This window comes from Helicoverpa armigera, chromosome 27 (genome assembly GCF_030705265.1).
Source record: "Helicoverpa armigera isolate CAAS_96S chromosome 27, ASM3070526v1, whole genome shotgun sequence".
Classification (NCBI taxonomy): Eukaryota; Metazoa; Arthropoda; class Insecta; order Lepidoptera; family Noctuidae; genus Helicoverpa; species Helicoverpa armigera.
The window spans coordinates 7,155,134-7,170,020 of record NC_087146.1 but is presented as its reverse complement, the minus strand read 5'-3'; the positions used below and the strand labels follow the sequence as shown (position 1 = coordinate 7,170,020).

At 36.1% G+C, this 14,887-nt stretch overlaps 2 pseudogenes; one reads left to right on the top strand and one right to left on the bottom strand.

The window, feature by feature from the left end:
• LOC135116674 (WD repeat-containing protein 7-like) overlaps nt 1-9,899 on the bottom strand; it is a 115,593-nt pseudogene extending 105,694 nt beyond the window's left edge.
• A 1,963-nt stretch (nt 9,900-11,862) lies between these two features.
• Nucleotides 11,863-14,512, top strand: LOC135118876 (coiled-coil domain-containing protein 13-like; annotated as a pseudogene).
• Nucleotides 14,513-14,887: the final 375 nt, after the last annotated feature.

Here is a 14,887-nt window from a genome sequence, read left to right as displayed (position 1 = left end):
GGAACGACCGCGGTCGGCAGCGACGCGGCGAGCACTTTCTTCCTTGACTTCCCATTTGACTGTTCAATTGACGGCTTAATGGACTAAATGCAGTAGCTATATACTCACAAGGAGTATGATGAGGAGTGGGCATGGCGGCATCATCTACACTCCAGGCGGAGACCACGCCGGCGGAGTCGCCGCGGAGCAGCAGCCGACGCTGCTTGCCGCCCACTGATGTTATCACTATATACTAGCCTAGAGCTATATACTCACAAGGAGTATATGATGAGTGGGCATGGCGGCATCATCTACACTCCAGGCGGAGACCACGCCGGCGGAGTCGCCGCGAGCAGCAGCCGACGCTGCTTGCCGCCCACTGATGTTATCACTATATACTAGCCTAGAGCTATATACTCACAAGGGTATGATGAGGAGTGGGCATGGCGGCATCATCTACACTCCAGGCGGAGACCACGCCGGCGGAGTCGCCGCGGAGCAGCAGCCGACGCTGCTTGCCGCCCACTGATGTTATCACTATATACTAGCCTAGAGCTATATACTCACAAGGAGTATGATGAGGAGTGGGCATGGCGGCATCATCTACACTCCAGGCGGAGACCACGCCGGCGGAGTCGCCGCGAGCAGCAGCCGACGCTGCTTGCCGCCCACTGATGTTATCACTATATACTAGCCTAGAGCTATATACTCACAAGGAGTATGATGAGGAGTGGGCATGGCGGCATCATCTACACTCCAGGCGGAGACCACGCCGGCGGAGTCGCCGCGGAGCAGCAGCCGACGCTGCTTGCCGCCCACTGATGTTATCACGAAACGCATGGCGGGGGACAGGATAGCAGCTGTGGATAGAAATACATTTATTCAGTTATTACTAATACTGTTAATGGGAAAAATATGTGAAAATAACTTCGTCTGTCCGTCGGGTAAAGACTACTGCACCGATTTAAATGTTATTTGGATAGAGCTTGAAAATATGGGCTTCGTTTTGTCCGGTTGAAGGACACCTTCGAAAGGTTTCCTGAGAACACGTGCTGCGTCTGAGTCAAATCAAAACGACTGAACTGAAGAATGACCAATAACAAGGTAATTTTTCTGTGTATTTTGAATGCGTGAAGGAGGTTTTGGGCCGCATCATTTCAGCTTAAATGAGCCATTAAATTCAAAATCTGTATAAATATTGTATTCATTTAATTTTGGCAACAAAACAGGACTTTCCGAACATCAAAATTTACAAAGAGGGAAGTAAATGCCCACCCTTCAACACTTGTCTGTGTTGTCGCTGGGAAGAAGAAATGGCGCAACAAACTCCCCAGCAACACATGTCTATCTGCATATTAACTGGTCAGATATAAACTATGCTTGGATGGGAAATTTAAACGATATTTTCCTATAAAATCTTAACTCACCTTATTATCCGGATGAGCAAGAATGCCAAACAGTACTGGACTGTCATGATCCACGGTTGGGCCGTGAAATCCTTTGTGATCGGGGACCGAGCTATAACACATCGATTTTATTATTTAGTTAATATTATAAGATAAAGTTTAAGTATTTAGTGGTGTTTTGAGTAAACGGGGAAAAATATTTGAAATTGGTGGAAGTAGTGATATTAGATACCATGAGAATATATGTACAATTTTCAGTGAGTAGAACTAGACTTATCATTTTGTTTTTCTTTTATGTAACCCTCAATTATGCGTATACCATATATTTGTATAGATAAGTAAAGGGAAGATGAGCTTTTCTTATTTTTTATGTCTATACTTATTTTAATAAGTGATATTTTAACGGGATATAAAGTGTTTGGTCTTTTGAAAATTGCTTTACCAATAGAAAGCTATATTGTTTTAGAGTATCTTAGGTTACTTTTTAACCGGGTGCTGGAAGTTGTTCTCTCAGGAGGCGGTTTAAATTATGTGAAACAGTCATAATAAAATTTTCTGAATCTTACAAAGTATTTTAAAATTATCACATAGTACCTAGTATCAAAAAGGATTTGAAAAGGGTTCATTCTTTACCAGACACAAAAATGGAAATAAAACCAAATACAATCAATTTATCAATAAAAAACGCAATACTTTCATTAACAAATAATACTTTGGTTTATATACAAACGCCAATAATTTCAGAATTTTCTAAGCTAAAAGCTTAGATACATAATTACTATGTATTTTACTCACAAATAATAATATTCAATTGTTTTACATATTTTTTCATTAAAAGGCGGTGGCGGGTACTACGCACCTAATTTCTTTGAAAATACATTCAAATAAAAATAATAAAAACTAAACCAAAAACGATGGATATATATGATAGTGCAAAGGCAAATTAATATAATACGCTCTAATTATGTACAACATTATTTTTTCAGTTATATCTAAAAAACTTAAAATATTTCAAAGACTCGCTAAGGTATTGTTGTTCTGAAGGCTATAAATATAAGAAGCTATAGATTTTAGGACATACTGTTAAGAGCAAAACATCTCCTATGGTTCTATACTAATATTATGAAGATTATTATTTGTACCATAAGGCACCTGAACTCAGAAACAGATTTTTAAAACATCTTTATTGGGAAGCTCAACTACCTCCGGGTGACATAAGCTACATTTTATCTGAGTACGTGAAGTAGTTTTCACAGGAAGCGGGTGAAATACAGTACTTTTATACGGCTGTTTTAAGTTGTAACAGCAAGTAAGTATGCTTTATAGTTATTGCGCTATATACATGCTATTGAAATTAGATATAGCCTTCAGTAACCATTTCAACTTCTATCAAACCTAAAAAGTAAGAAAAACTAAACAAAACCAAAATAAAGCGGACATAAGTGCTAGCAAAATAACTCTATCTACATACAAAATACGTATAAACAGACAAATGTGCTGACCTACTGATAGCCCGTCCTCGTAGTTTGCTATAAAAGAAATATTTTTATCTTGGTATATTATCGCATGGTATAGCTTTAAGTGTAGCTTAGGGTTAAAGCTTTAAAAGTTATACTTTTCAGTTTTAAGTGGACGGAAGTTTTTTGGGTTGTTTATAAACTTCGTATTTTGATATTAACTATATTCATAGAAAATTTTAATAATGGATATATTCTTTAAAATTCACGGTACTTAAATAAATTACCAATTTACTTTGGTGAAAACGAATTTTCAAAATGTTCCTAACAATACTACTCAATAGAATTGTTAAGGTTCTAAAATACTTCTGAGTTTATCGTTTGTCGCTCATATCCTTACTCATATTATAAATGAGAAACCAACCGTCTCTCTGTCCGGCTTTCACGCCAAAACCACTGAACCAATTAAAATGAAATTGGGTACACACATAGTCTAGTGCCTAAGAAAAGACATCAGCTATTTTTATCAACGTGTGTACTTGTATGAAAACACAAACTAGTCAGTCTTTCTTAAAATAAATTAATATGGAATCTTGAAAAATATTTTCCAAAAACAAACTTTATAAACAACCCATTTAAAATCCAAATAAACATCTATAACATAGGCGTATAGTGCTCCAATGAGAATCTAATGATGATACTTGAACGAATGACATGCCAATTCAAACTAAACCGTTTAGACAATAAGGTCCATTTTCGAATATACGCTTGAACGAGATATTTGTTTTGAATATTGAATTTCATTATTTAAAAGAAAACTAGTCCTTTCACGATGACGGAATTTATTGTGAGACAACTTAGTAACATTTTAAATTCACATCAGTTTAGAGAATTATGAGGAGGAAACATTGTTTCGCTTGTACCTTTATAGACCTAGAATACTACTGAACCGATTTGAAAAATTCTTTCACTGTTAAAAGCTATACTATCCACGTGTAAATAGGCTATATTCTATCCGGGTCCTGGCACCGCGAGACACAATAAATACAATATCGATTGATTTACATTCACACATTAAATCCCAACAGTGCTACCATCAATTTTCACAAGCCATTTAATACTACACATTAAAGTCATAATCTATTATACAAATACCCTGTTCAAGCTTATTCTAGTCATAGACCTTACCAAAAATTTTGATAATTATTTTCTTGACTATCAAATGATACTTAAACTTCTCCGTGTAAAATCGACTTAAAATCAAAATTGTAGATAGTTTTTATCGCTTCTGATAGCACACACTAGCTTAATTAGCGTATCTTTAACTGTAAGATTGCCATATATTTTTCTAGTCCATTGAAGTAATTGTTAGCTTTAAAATAAACTGAAATCAAGTTGTCTATAGGTACGATACGATACACGATCTTAGACATAGAAAAGAATTATATGAATTCAATTTTTTTCTTGTATTAACTTAATCCTGGCTATTCTATTAACCTAGCTTAATACTCCTATCCATTGAAGCGGAGCGAAGCTGCAGTTAAACAGAGAAATATTAACCAATAACATTGCATACAAATCTATCTATACTGATATTAAAAGCGGAAGAGTTTGTTTAAACACAAATCTCAGGAACTACTGGTCCGATTAGAAAAATTCTTACAGTGCTAGATAGCCCTGTATCGCGGAAAACTATAGACTACTTTTACCAAAGTACACGAAATAATTCCCACGGAATACCGGTGACACTGTTAGCAGAAGATAGTTAGAAAGGTTTTAAATTACTTTTTACCCAGGGGCCTGACGTATCCAAGCCAGCGGAAGCCAGTCAGTTAATATTTCTCCATCTCTCTACACGCAGCTTCCTCCAAGCAGACCTTACAAAACCTTCACAACACAAGTCCCCAACATAAAACAAAACTTACTTGGCAGGCAACCTATACAAATATCCTTTGCCTTCAGTAGAACATACGAGCACCCTGTCCGGCGCGAGGAAGTCGCCCGACATCCAACGCTCGCCAGACGGCGCTTGTATTGAGCACAGGACTGAGAAATCACCTGGAAATAAAGATTTGAATTTCTATATGCGGGAATGTTAAATGTTGGTGAATAGGTATGGAAGAAATGACTACCTATTGAATGAATAAACTTTATCCGGGTGACACGATACTCGAATAAAAAAAATTGATCAGTTCACTGGTTGTAAAGTTGAAACACAGGGGACTGACTGACTGAAGTTTGTAACTTTGTGAGGATGGGTAAGTTCGTGACTGTTTCACGAACAAACTGCTGTAAAGATTTTATTAAAATTAGGCCGTACTATAGTTTTAGCATAACAGAATAAAATACGGACTTCTTCTTATCAGGATGAGGAAGTGCTTCCCTCAGAAAGCTGAAGAAATCGCTGGCGGAAGCCAGTAGTAATATACGTACAATAAACTTACCAGCATCATAGATCTGACAATACTTAGCGCAGACAATGAGCACAGTCCTATGGTTGTAAGCACAGCAGTTGAGTGACAGGGGACTGACTCTATACCCACCCTTTTCTCAACTATGGGGTCGGTTTCCTGTCTAACCGGATACAGCTGAGTACCAGTATTTTACAAGGAGCGACTGCCTATCTGACCTCCTCAACCCAGTTAACCGGGCAACACGATACCCCTTGGTTAGACTGGTGTCAGACTTACTGGCTTCTGACTACCCGTAACGACTGCCAAGGATGTTAAATTCGGTCACAGCCGGGACCTACAGTTTAACGTGCCCTCCGAATCATGTATACACAATAATAAATAGAAAAAACTCACCAGCATCATATATCTGGCAATACTTAGCGCAGACGATAAGCACAGTCCTCTGGTTGTAAGCACAGCAGTTGAGTGACAGGAGACTGACTCTTTACCTCACAAGCTTACAGTTAAATATTAATAAATAAAATATACTTACCAGCATCATATATCTGGCAATACTTAGCGCAGACTATAAGCACAGTCCTCTGGTTGTAAGCACAACAGTTGAGACACAGGAGACTGACTCTTTACCTCACAAGCTTACAGTAAAATACATAGTATCTAATACTCTATACTTTAGAGAAATATAGGAAGAAATATGCATATAATAAACTTACCAGCATCATATATCTGACAATACTTAGCGCAGACTATAAGCACAGTCCTCTGGTAGTAAGCACAGCAGTTGAGACACGGGGACTGACTCTATTAATTACAGTATATATATTGTATACATATAATAATAAATAAAATAAACTCACCAGCATCATATATCTGGCAATACTTGGCGCAGACGATGAGCACAGTCCTCTGGTTGTAAGCACAGCAGTTGAGTGACAAAGCGTTGAGACAGCGAATCTGTTTCGATTCGTTCTCGTAGATAGGTTCTGATTGCTTGTTTTCGTGGCCTAGGAGAGACCATACCTGAAAAAATACATTTTGATTAATATTATGAAGAAAGTCTTGCTGGCCTAGTGGTTAAAGCACCGGCCCCTAAAGTACATACTTAGTTATCCGGGTTTAATACCAGATTTTACTTTAAGTTTTATGTATACTAATATAATAAAGAGGAAACAATGTTTTTGTACTCAGAAAGACTCGAAAGTACTGAACCGATTAGAAAAATTCTTTCACTGTTGGATAGCTAGGCTATTCCCGAGTAAGATAGGCTATATTTTATTCCGGTACGAGCAGTAGTCCCCACGGGACGCGAGTGAAACTGCGAGAAAACGGCTATTTTATACAACATGTAACGTAATTAACGCACACCCTCAAACACCCCAATTAGAATATTATGTTATAATCATAATACACACACTGAATTTTTAATTTAACATGTATGTGCATTGTTATTTACTAAATTAGTTATACCAATTCTTGGAAAACTTTTGGTCATACTACTACGCACGCAAATATCGCGCCGCGCGCCTCGACTCGACACAACATAACGAAACTACGGAAAAAGCCGACAATACACGAAGTCTTATTACTTTGAGTTACGGTCTATTTGAATTTGTTTTGACTGTACAGGGTTAATATGACAATAATTTCCGTAGTTTTAATTATTTTGGGATAAAAATTACCTATATTAAAAATGATATAAATCGATTCAGTAAACGATTCTGAACAAACTAGTTTCAGGATGTGCGTTAATTAAGTTACATGTTGTATATGTCTTGTATATAGAAGTATACGTTTTTATTACACTTATTTATATAATAACAAAAGATATTTTAATCACTTTGAATATTTATTAGCTATTGTACTTCTGTAGAGATTTATGTTCAATAACAATTTTATGAGTGTCACTGTAAACGCTCAGTCATTATAAATGAAACAGACATTTAACTTGCTTGACATTTTGCTAAAACGCGATTATCTCGGGAACTATACATACGAGCCCAATTTAAAGAATTTTTACAGTTTTTACAGCCTACTTCTCTAAGGAGGCTAAATAATAAAATGGCTTTCGTTAGGCGGCTGGATCAAGGGATGTATGTGTACTGATTCAGATGGCAGTACTCCTTGATACGGCACGTATTGTGAGGAGGTTTCTGTCTCTGGGACCCTAACCACCGGTACCTTGGACCCTGTGCCCGATATCGGTGGCAACCTATTTTTATATTTTTAAATGTTTTTATTTTTATATTGACTATTTAAAATGTAATTAATATGTTCAGAATAAATAAATGAAAAATAATAAACTTTGTATCCAGGCATGGGAAGAAGTGCCCACGCAATGAAATCGCGGGAAGGATCTAGTTTAACCCCTTGTATGCTGGTGCACGGATCCACGCGAGACACAATTGATTTTCTATGTTCTTTAATTTGCGGCATTCAGGCAGTTAATATTTTATACTTAACTTATAAGTTATACTTACTTTAACAGTCCCAGTAATTGATATGGCTAGAACAACATCATCTTTTCTTGAAGATGGACGGAGGACCTGAAATGTAAAAAAAATGTTTTTTTTTTAACTTTTGTTATATAAATAATAATAAAAAAGACGCATTTGCATGTGTTTTTTGGACAATAGAGAAAATATAATCTTCCGAGCCCTTTCCCAACTATGTTGGGGTCGGCTTCCAGTCTAACCGGATGTAGCTGAGTACCAGTGTACGATAGAGAAAATATCCGAGGAAGAATATTAAGTGGTGTATTTTATGTCGTATTTTTTTCACTATTTACTTTTGTCTTTTCTACGTACTTTTTCACAGGTATCAAAAATAAATTATTTCTTTCTTTCTAACTTTCTTCTTTCATTAATTCTTGCAAAAACTATACTCACATGCAAAGCGGATATCCAATCAGGGTTCATCTTAGAGCTCAGAGAGAACAGTATCTCTAGAGAGAACGGGTCCATGATCAGAATCTCTGCGTAATACCCGTTACAGAACAGACGCAAATCTTCACTGTTGCACATGTGGTATGCCTGAAATTATGAAAAAATATATATTTTAACCAACTTGAAAAAGAAGAGGAGGTTCTGAAGTTGTCGGAAGCTTTTATTTTGGGAAATATGTAACATCATCATCATCATCATCTCAGCCATAGGACGTCCACTGCTGAACTTAGGCCTCCCCTTTGATCTCCACAGACACCTGTTGGAGGCGACCTGCATCCAGCGTCTTCCGGCGACCTTTATAAGGTCGTCTTAATATGTAACATGGTTGAATAAAAATGTATTGCCCAGCCTTTTCCTTGTTATATTGGGGTCGACTTAGAATCTAACTGGATGCCCATGTGTAAAAAACAAGTCTACATATTATTATCCAAACATGTATTTCACATTTTGGGGTCGGTAGGGGGTATTATATACTATTTTGGAGTCGGCTTCCAGCCCGATTTGATGCAGCTGAATACAATTGTTCGACAGGGATATTATACTTCCTGCTAATCCTGCTGTCTAGGGTAAGTAGATCCTAAAAGCGTAAGTTTGTGAGTGTGTGTTTGTGCTGAAAGGATTTTGATGAAACTTGGCAATACTACACGTTACAGATCAAAATAAAATATTGGCTACATTTTATCTAGATATTCATTTTAAGCTGGTAGAACCACAGCGAACTGAGGTTTATATAAAATTAATAACTGACCTGTATATTGGTGTGAATCTGTGACAGTTTAACACTCTCCTGCATTTGCCATCAACTAGATCCCAAGTGCACATCTCACCAGCCTCCGATGATGATACTATGAAGTTATTGTCCTGTAAATGTTTATAAATAGGTATAATTTTAAAATATTTACATTATAAATATCTATACATTCCCTCTAAGAGCTTGCCTTTAGTTATTACAAATAAGAAGACTTTTTTGTTTTATTTTTCTTCATATATTACTATTAAAAATTAAGTATTTTGAGACTGTTACATATTTTTCTTGATATCTTGATATCAAAGTTTGAAAAGAATAAAGGAAATCTACTACTATCTATTAAGATAACAGGTTTAATCCAAAAGATATCCTAACCTTTTCATTGAAACCCGGTATTATTTCAAAACTGTACAAATATTTGCAGTATTCATGATCTAATCCTCACTAAAAACTACACCAAGACCCATTTGTTTGAGTGAGATGAAACTTGGTAACATAACTTAAGATGCATTGAGGCTACATTATCATCCTGATGCAGGACGTAAATTCCTCAGAATTATATCATAGGAATAATCAAGTGATAACCATCCAGTGGATTTCTTAGCCATCTATTCATAATTTTGACATTAGAGATTGAAATTGTACACAATTTCTAATAAGCTAATGAAATTCAAACTCAAATCTCAGATGCCATATAGAAAACCACCATTCCTCATTAAAACTCACCTGTATAATAGAAGCCCTAGACAAACAAGTGACCGGCGCCGTATGCCCAACTAACAGACACCGTCATCTTCAAGTTATCGGGTCAACTTGCCATATACATATCTGTCCGTCATAGCACCCGGTGACAAGGGTCTTCTGGTCCCGGGATAGGTAGACTGAGGACACGCAGTGCGTTGGGCGTGCTTTCCCCATAGTACTACGGGCACTATGAGGTTTGTGCCCGGCATGGCTGTGGGATGAGAAAAATTACCCATGTTATTATGAAGAAGTTTGACTTTTCCAATTAATATTTTTTAAACATTTGTCAATTGTCAGTGTTACTTTTAGTTAGTAGCACCTTTTATTTCCTTTTTATTGATGATGTAATGCTTTATTTATTTAATAGTTCATATCAACATATCCACACAGAATTCAGACAAGAAGAAAAATAAAACACATAGTACATAGGCACAGCCATTTTCATAAGAAATCTCTTCCAGCTGGCCCCTTATGGGAGAGTTAGAATAGAAGTTAGTTAAAAGAAAGAAAGAAGAGATGCAGATAGAGTGTGTAAAAGAAAAGAACACACTTTGCTTTGCACATTTTGAAACAAAAGCCTAAAGCACTAAAAACCATTTGTAATTCTCTGCTATCCGGTTACTATGTTTTTGTAATTATGGCAGGCACTTAAGGTAGATTTTAGTATTAAACAATGTCATTATTTTGAATATGATTTAGAAAATTGGGAATGTATACTTTAGAAAGGATTTAAGGAAAGTAAAACCATTATGATGTAATATTTCTATGCACTTCCTATTCTCATTTATTAGTTGACTCTTTTAAGTTTATATGATAATCCATATTGTATTGTTTTAGTAATATTGTTTGGATATAAAATGAATTTGAATTGCTTCCTTTGGAATCCAGGTCAAATAATGAAAATAGTAATTAACGATATATCTTCATTTGAAAATAATTAAGATATACGACAATGCATATTAAAAATTAGGGGAGTATGCTCAAGACATTTTAGAATCAATTATATTGAAAAAATAAATTCATAATAGTCAGTTTCAACAATATCAATTTCAGTTAACGACTTTTGGTGTATCGCGACCTGTTTTGTTGTATATTAGATACTAATTAGAATATTAAACTACTGGTAGAAAAGAAAAACAAAAATATTAATTGCATACAATTTCACAGCCATAGAAGTGTCTCATTGGACAAAATCATGTGACAACACATGTATTATAGAAGTGCGTTAGGTAATACCTGAAACAGTACACAAATGTACCGTGAAGATGTTTTGTTAGCATAATAATATGATAAGACAGGATTCTCTGGTATCGTCTGCAAGATACCAAGGACAAATCAATTTATTACCTGCTTAGTACTATTAGGGACCGATAAAAGGTTTCAACAGCTCCCGCACCGCTAAACGTCCATGGGAGCTACCAAAACTTGCACTGAAATGCACTTATAATTTTAATTATAATAAAACAGTAATACTGCGACAAAATCAATCGACTTTGCTGTCAGTTTTTGACAGCTGATGTGATTTCTATGACGTTGACAGTTAGAACGATTATGTTGGCATCATCCTCACCGCGTTTGATACGTTCCACGAAATAAATAACTGCCTTGAGTACATAACCAACCGGGCAACCCTGTTAGGAAATTATTTTTGTTTTGCCAAGTTTCATTTTGATTATATATACTTCCTGCCGATTTCGGCTATGGTGACTGCTTTCAGTTATCATTGAGAGAAGAACTAGGATGATCAGCTCTTCTATGCGCCCTTTGATGGCTGCAGTACCCTATTTTATGTGTGAACGTGCGCGAGCATTGGCTGCACGTTAGGATACCGTCCACGTAGTTATAATGAATGGCTACTGGTGTTTTAGCCTTAAGAGCATCACGCTTCGCATCCAGTGCGGATTTCCTTTGCTCTTCGAAATCTTCATTTCATTTCATTTTGATTAAGTGCACTAATAAAGTAACGATTTTAATGCAAAGCTTCTTTAATACTCAAAATACAATCGTTCGGATATAGCAAGTTTCTAAACAAAATAGGTGAAAAGAACCAAAAAGGTTGATTTGTAGAATACATCGTATTTTAAAAGTCGAACTTATAAAATGACAGTTTTCATGTGTGAAAGCAATGGTGATATTTTATTTACATTTTAAATTGAACAAAATATATAAAATAATGGCGGAAAAAGCAAAACCAAAGGACCGATCAAAAGCGAATATGAAAGAAGAGAAAAAGATAGTCCTGCTGATTTATCTAGTAAAATTGACGTCATTGATGAGATGAAACTTAAAATGTTTAGTTCTCTTGAAAAAGCTGAACCCGAGGATAGTCTGTACCACCGGAGCTGAATTCCCATTTACTTGAACAACTTACAGTAAGACTTAATAAATCTTACTTTAATTATAGGAATAAATAACTCTTTCATGCATTCCACAGGTTCATCAAGAGATATACGAAAGCATAATGTATTTATTTATTTTTAAATGAACTTTAGAGCAATGGTAGAGTACCTATCTAGCCCCACAAATTACACGGTACTTAGTAGTTTAGTAAAAGTTTAAATATATCCATTACTTTTTGATTACGACTTCGAGAACTTTACAAAGTCTTTAAATCAGGATAGCAACCCACAAGACACAATTTAATGGCACGGGGTTTCCCCTTTAAATTTCTTTTGAGAAATAAGGTAAAATTACTAATCATTCCAGGTAATGACAGCCGATAACAACGAACTTCGGAAATGCGTGTTTCTAAAAGACGAGAACATAAAAGAGCTGAACAAAACTATAGCTGACCTCAACCAGAGAATACGAGACATAATCTCAGGCACAGGCCCAGCTATATCATCAAAATCAGCCGGCATTATCAGCGCAAAGATTACTGATCTCTGCAAACAAAATCGACATCTAGTCTCCGAAATAGAAAGCTACAAAACAAAAACGCAGCCCTAGAAAGAAAAGTAATGCAACTAGATATCATAAATAAAGAGCACGAAAAGCTTGACATATGCGTTTGCAAAGACGACCACATAGACCCAAACCCGGATGAACTTAAAGAATTAAACAACAAATTAAATTCCGTCAATAAAAGCTATATGAAAGCAAGAATAGGAATTTAGAACTGAAGAACGATATTTTAATGGCGACGAGAATACTTCAGCAGGAGTTAGGAGATAAATTCACGAGTATTAAGGAGTTGCAGAATGATGTGGCTGGCTGGAAGGGAAGGGCTCAACAGATAGTACTGCTTCAGGCTAAAATTAGCGAGCTAGAGGACAAGTTGAATATAAAATCTAAGTCAGACGTACATTCGGAGAATAAGAAGAAGGATCAGGCTCAGGTAGGTGGAACATTTAAGATTCTAAGTACATACAATAGCAGTTTCAGAACCAAGGAAAGTAAATGTTGAAAGTAGATGATTTATATTGTTCTAGGTCTTTCTCTTGTCGCGAGTCTAATGAGGTCGCTCCTAATTTGAATGTCCACGTTTAAAACGCCCGAGATCTTTTTTTTAAGACATGGTGACATATAGGCACATTCATTGGTAAAACCAAAATTCTGCTACGAGAAACGAATGACACTCTAAAACTGCACCGTTTTTCCTCACAGCTTATTCGAGATCTTGAACAAAACGAAAGAAGGAGGTCGATCAAGCCATGAAAGAGATGGAAACCCTTAGAGAAGAGAATCAAGAACTAAAACGTAGGCTGGAAGGTGCTAGATGCAGGATTAGGAATCTGGAATGCGATGCCACGACTATTAGACAGAAGATGCAGACTTTCGTTGAGAAGAGCAGTCATGATGACATGCTGATCAATGAGCAGAGAGTAAGTTGATTGTTTGTTATAGAGATGACTTGCATGAAAGTTAGACATTGAGAATCACTATAATTTAAAATCTATCCATTGAATATTAGTCCTCCAGTTTATATGAATCACTCTATCTCTTATTATTCTTTCTTGAAGTGACTGCACCTATACCCAAAGACGACATTAATTAATAGGCAAGGCTTGCGAAAATAACATTACATTTACTTTTCTTTCAGAATCAAATCAAAAGTTCAGAACTATACTACCAAGAAATCCTAAAAGAAAACACTGCAAAATGAACAAGATGAACACAGAAATCGTTGAATATCAGAAACTGATAAAGAATACTGACGCCAAAATAGATGCTTTACGAAAACAAGCCACAGAGAAGGCTACAAAAATTGAAGAATTGAGAGCACAACTTCTAAGATACGAGGAGTGTTCTCTACAGAGCATATTCTTTACTCCTATGAAAACTGCAACGGACAACGAGATAAAAAGCTATCAGAATTAGTTGTCACACTAAACACGAGGCTTGATGAAGAAAGGCACAAATGGGAAGAGCTAGAACTTACACACAGGAAAACGAAAGAAAAGAAGAAACGTTTAGAACGAAAAGTTGCCAGCATGGAGGAAGAAATTAGGTGTCTCAGGGACTCTAGAAGAGGTTCGAGAATTTCAAAATCATCTATGATAAAGGAGCATTTTGACTTCAATAATGGGTCTTCAACATTAGTAAAGAAGATGTCTTCAGTGACCGGGATGCCTGATAAACCTAGTGACAGTCCTACAGGTACCGATTCCCAAACAGGGGAAGAAACCCTTGATAGAGAAGACTTAAAGTTCAAACTAGAGTTAACAGAAGAAAAACTGAAAATTCTAGAGGATAAACTAAAATGATTGAAGAAGAAAAACAATATGATTACAATCATTTGACGGAAATGATACAGACGTCGAAACAGTTATTCAATGAAGCACTCATGGTGTTACAAAGAGAGAAGTGCTTGTGTTCCTAATTATTTATACGTTGTATATTATATTTTTATTTTCGTTAATAACATTAGTTTTGGATGAAATATGTATTTAATTTGTGCACAGAACCTGAAATTAGGTCTATGTATTGTAGAGTATCCAAAATCCAAATTAGGCATCCTACTAGTTTTAAGTTGTTCCATGCATGTAAAATACAAACTTTGGACCCAGCTTCCACATCTGATAGCATAGGATTTAATGAGGGTCTTCTCAATTTTTCTGCCACAGGGTGGCGCCACGTATGCGTCTGGTCCAAACAGCTGTCAAATAGTATGGAATTGTAGGGTCCGAACTTATTGTTTATTGAAATTCTGTTATATTGGAAGTGTTATTGATTTTATTATGGACTACGGTCAGAA